Raw genomic sequence first — 6,003 nt, forward strand, 5'->3', positions numbered from 1 at the left:
CTTGGGTTAGCAGAGCTGAAAATTTCTCAGGATCGTCTCGAGTCATCTATTGAAGATGCTCCTACACTTGAGCTCAACCCACTACCAAATCACTTGAGTTATTCATTCTTAGGTGCACCCCCTGACAAGGGGTTGGGATATATCTTTGATGATGTAGAGGGTAACCGAACGGATCCTCCAGTGCCTATAGAGGGTTCTTCTCATGTGCAGCAGGTAGTTGATAGGACTGGTGTTGGTGACGAGCAGTATAGGCGAGTAATTAGGCGTATGGAGGCCATGCACGACATTCACCGTCATTTTGCTGAAGATTTGACACACGCTTTCGGTACTATTTTCCGAGACACTAGTGGCGAGGTTGATTGGCCACCTGATCCTCCACCCGAAGAGGGTGATCTTTCTGACGACTAGGTATGCCTGAAATCCTTATTATTACCTTCAATGAGGACATTGAAAATTTTAAGTTTGGGGGTGATAATGTAAGGATTAGTAGTGTGTGTCCATATAGATTCATATAGATTTATGTTGCATGTTTAGTTGTAGTTCATTCATATTTTTGCATGATTGTTCATTTAGGACATATTTGTTTGTTTTTATGTAATTTCATATAGTTGCATTTGCATGCATATTTAGCATGATCCCTTAAGATGAACTATGATATTGGATAAGTTGATGTTGATTTGAGTGTGGTGATGAGGAATAAAGGGATGTTTAAGTCTCAATGAATTGATTTGCATGCCAGAAATAAATATTTTCACAAAGTCTTATAGGGTTGCTTTTGATCTAGATCATGATCATACTTGTTTGTTGTTGAGATTTAATCACTTGGTTATATTTAGAATTTGTGATATTCTCGTAATGACGTAAAAACACTGATTTTTTTTATCTGGAGAAAAACTTGGATTTCATTGCTAGTTGTTGTAAGGCTAGGCGTCAAATGGCTAGTAGCCGGCTCATATTTTTTTGAGTAGTCTAGGGTTGAATGAGATGGAGCGAAACACACTCATTCAGAAATTGTTGAAAAAAAAGGAAAAAAAAATGAAAAAAATGAAAAAAAGAAAGAAAAAAAGTATGTGTTTATGCACAATTGATCAAGAGTGAGCTCTTTAATACTCGAGTTATTAAGTTCTAGGAGACTTTGTGCCTAGTGACCTAAGGCTTTTATAGTCTGGGATCCGCTAACCTAACGCTCGCTACATGGGTATTATTGTATAAGTTTTTTGGGACCTCATTCATTGCACGGTCAAATAAGCATCTTTGTTATGTGTTCAATAATAGTGTGAATCCTTGTATAACTCTAGTAGAAAGGATGTGTTGTGAGTCATAATGCGTTTATTGTCTATTTTGTTTATAAACTTTTGATTGTTTCGATGATAAAAAAGTTATGCTTATTGATCTAGTATCGAGAGTATATCTGTTAAGCATCCACACACGCATGTTTCTGGTTTGTGAGTTGGTTTGTGGGATTTATTCGAGCTCTGTTTAAAGTCATTGCATTCTTAGAGGCATTGGCTTATTCATTTGGTTATGGTTATTCTGAGGGGATCGATTGCATTATCATTTAGTTGCATTCACGTATTTGCATTCATGCATTAGGTTTGTTTTGTAGTTTTGAGTCTGTTTATGCTTGAGGACAAACATCGATTCAAGTTTGGGGGTATGATAAGTGGATTTTATATCCACTTGGAATGCTTTATTACAAGCTTAAATTGGTGTTTTGGACTCAAGTTGTTGGTATTTTGATGTGTTTTTGTGTTAATGCATTTCAGATATTAGTTAAATGAAGAAAAGAGCTTTTAAAGGAAATATATTGAAAAGTGATCAGAATTGGAAGCCAAGGCCATTGCCAAGTTGTAGAGAATCTCAATAGCTTCGCGTGGGCAGTTGAATCGCCTAATTCTGACGAGTAGAACTCAAGTTATGGCCAAAACAAGATTCAACGGAATATTTTTCTCAGTCAGTAGCTGAGCGCCCGCTCAGAGAGCTGAGCGCCCACTCAGGAGGCGGCTGGTCGCTGATTTCGCTGAAAAAGCCTTTTTTGAGTAGAATTTGACGATTTTAAGGGTCCAGGTCCACTAGGGGCGTATATATACTTAAAAAAGAGGGTTTTCATCATCCGGGAAGATTGGGATACCAAGGAGAAGACCTAGAAGCACAGAACAACTCCGAAAAAGAAGATCTTATTTTCAACTTGTGATTCTTTGAATTAGTTGTAACTTTGGATGCTCGTTTTCGTTCTTGTTGAACCTAGATCTCGTTTATTCGTACTTTGATTATTATTTAGTTTATTTAGACCTTGTTTTATACCATGCTTTTATTGGAACCCATGGTGACGATGAGTTCGATTATGGGCTAATCGTTGTCATGGGATTCTAGCGGATTTACTTATGGATTTCAATAGTTAATTGTTTCGATATCTTGGTGTGTGGTGATTGATTGATATCCTAGTATGGTTGTGCTTATTCGTCTTATGTGCGTAGCTAACATATAAGATAGCGTGTTAATCTCTATTGAAGCGACAGTGAATATAGAGGTTTAGAACTTGCCATGCTAGCATAGGTTCATGTATGTGTATGCATGATTCGTAGGTAACTCTAACCGTTTTACTTGCCCTATATAATCAAGATAGATAACTTGTGCTTAAACCGTTATGTTGTCAAATTCTATAGACATATAGGGTCTCAATATAATTGGTGTCTATTCAGCTTCTATCTCTTTTGTGGATGTCTGGTAGAATGGTACTCGTGCAACGAAAGTTGGCGTTTATCAGTTTTGTGTTATCTGATTAGTGTCCTCACCATCACATGCTAAGGTTAAGAACAATAAGGCTATTGAATGAAGTATTAATGAAGTTAGGATCCCATGTTTGTCATATATAGTAATTCAACCCCAATTCTCTTAGTTAATGTTATTTAGTATAATCTCTTAGTTTAATAAAAACCCAATTTGTTATTTATCTTAGCATTGAGCGATAACCATACATTGTTGCATAGGTGCATAAATTGAACTTAACCTAAACCAGTCTCTGTGGGAACGAATCTGATTTATATCTTATACTACTTGCGAATGCGTATACTTGCGTGAATATTAGCGCGTGTTTTCGCCCTAACAGGGGGTCATTGAAAATCTTCCCCCACCAATTTCTGTTAAGGGAGTCCGCAGCATTCTTGGTCATGTGGGTTTCTATCGGCGTTTCATCAAGGATTTCTCTAAAATCTCTAAACCCTTGTGCAATCTTTTAGAGAAAGATGTCCCTTTCAAGTTTGATGACGAGTTTCTAGCTAATTTTGAGAGCTTAAAGAAGAGTTTGATTACGGCACCTGTCATAACTGCACCTAATTGGGATGAGCCATTTGAAATGATGTGCGACGCAAGTGACTATGCAGTTGGAGCAGTTCTTGGGCAAAGGAAGAACAACATACTTCATGTGGTCTCAATGCTAGTAAGACCCTCAATGGTGCTCAACTGAACTATACTACTACTGAGAAGGAGCTATTGGCTCTTGTCTATAGTTTTGAGAAGTTTCGATCTTATTTGCTTGGGATGAAGGTGACAGTTTTCACCGATCATGCTGCGATTCGCTATCTCATCTCGAAGAAGGACTCGAAGCCTAGATTGATTCGATGGTTTCTTTTACTTCAAGAGTTTAAGTTGGAGATCAAGGATAGGAAAGGCACTGAAAATCAAGTCGCTGATCATCTATCTCATTTAGAAGATCCTAGTACGACTTCACAGGATAAGACATTGATAAATGAGTCTTTTCCCAATGAGCAGTTGTTTAGGGTACAAGAGGAAGAACCGTGGTTCGCAGACATTGTGAACTACCTTGTGAGCAATATTATGCCTCCAGACTTATCTTCTGCTCAAAGGAAGAAGTTTCTTCATGAAGTGAAGTGGTACATGTGGGATGAACCATTTTTATTTAGGCAAGGAGCTGACCAAATCATCAGGAGATGTATTCCGTATAGCGATACGGAGGGTATCTTGCGAGATTATCATTCGACAGTTTATGGAGGCCATTATGGTGAAGAGAAGACAGTAGCTCGTATCCTTCAAGCGAGATTCTTCTGGCCTACATTGTTTAAGGATGCACATCGGTTCGTTTTGAAGTGTGATTGGTGCCACTGTGTTGGTAATATGTCCAAGAAGGATGAGATGCCTCTTAATGTGCTTCTTGAGGTTGAGGTCTTCGATGTTTGGGGAATTGACTTTATGGGGCCATTTGTATCATCTTGTAATAATCAGTATATCTTGTTGGCGGTTGATTATGTCTCGAAATGGTTGAAGTCAAGGCTTTGCGATGAATAATGCTAAGGTAGTGCTTAATTTTTTTCATAAGCCATTATTCATAAGATTTGGGACTCCACGAGTCATAATCAATGACGAAGGATCGTATTTCTGCAATCGCAAGTTCACTGCTATGATGCAACGATATAATGTGAATCATCGCATTGCTACAGCCTACCATCCTCAGACTAATGGTCAAGCTGAGGTGTCTAACAGAGAGATCAAGCGTATTCTAGAGAAAGTTGTATGTCCATCAAGAAAGGATTGGTCTTTGAAGCTGGATGAAGCTATTTGGGAGTATCAAACAGCGTACAAGACTCCACTAGGCATGTCGCCATTTCAGTTGGTTTATGGTAAGGGATGTCATTTTCCTGTGGAGCTCGAGCATAAAGAGTATTGGGCTTTGAAGAAGTTAAACCTTGATATGGATGCAGCTGGAAAGAAAAGGATGCTTCAATTGAATGAACTCGATGAGTTTCGACTTCAAGCGTATGAGAACAACAAAATGTATAAGGAGAAAGTCAATAGGTGGCACAATAGAGGTCTAGTGCTCAAATCATTTGTGTCGGGGCAACAAATTTTGTTGTTCAACTCTCGTCTCCGTCTTTTTCCTGGAAGTTGAAGTTGAGGTGGTCAGGGCTGTTTGTTGTCAAAACTGTGTTCCACATGGAGCGATGGAGATTTTTTAGAATGATCCAGGCCAAGCGTTCAAGGTGAATGGACAGATGTTGAAGCATTACTATTGGGATAGAGCAAACCGTGATGTGCTTAGTGTCATTTTATTGTCTACTTGATCTCGAGATTCTACGTCAAGCTAATGACCTAAAGCAAATGCTTATTGGGAGGCAACCCAAGCTTGTTGTATATTAGTAGGAGTTAGAAGGAAGAAAACAAGGAGAAAAACACAAAAAAAAATCAGAAAAAGAAAAAAGTTCAGTGTCAACTACAGAAGTACGGCGCGCCCAGCGCGGCGGCCGCGCTGAAAGTACAGAGACTGCGCGCGCCCGCGCTGCCTGGCGAGGCGGCCGTGCTGGTTTTCCAAAAACACGGTGCGCCCGCGCTAGGATAGCGCGCAGCTGCGCTGGTCCCCTAAAGTTAAAAAACAGAAAAATCAAAAAATCAAATGCACAATCAAATCACACCTGAATTTTTTGCTCCTACCTTCCCTATTTCCCTCTCCAATTCAGTTTCAAACATCCCATTACTCCCATTATTCCCTTAATTATATCCCACTTCTATTCTAAACTTAGTTCTCTTCCTATATATACACACACTTATACACAAATCTCTCCATCACTTTTTCGTCATGTATTCCGTGGTTAGGGGCTTGACGGTGGAATATACCATAAATGTTATTCATCGGGTGATAAATCAGCCCGAGAGACAGCCTGAGCAGGAGGATTGGAATGCGAAGACCGATGAGGATTTTGACTTGGAATTGATTGTTGCTATATTGTGTGTTCCTGAGACTCACTGGAAGTTCAAGAAGGGCACGAACGAGTATGCCACTTTCCCTGCCTCGTGCATGAACAGGTTTGCACGTGCATGAAATTCTTTTATTTGTGCCAATATCATGCCATCTTCTCACGTGCATGATGTTTTTGTGGAGCATGCACGGTTGTTATGAGGCATTCTTCAGGGAGATTATGTGGATCTCGGGTCAGTGATTTATCAGGGTACCTTGTGGTTTCTGCAAGGCAACACTAAGGGTTCTATTCC

The sequence above is a fragment of the Apium graveolens genome, chromosome 4 (assembly GCF_009905375.1).
Source record: "Apium graveolens cultivar Ventura chromosome 4, ASM990537v1, whole genome shotgun sequence".
Taxonomy (NCBI): Eukaryota; Viridiplantae; Streptophyta; class Magnoliopsida; order Apiales; family Apiaceae; genus Apium; species Apium graveolens.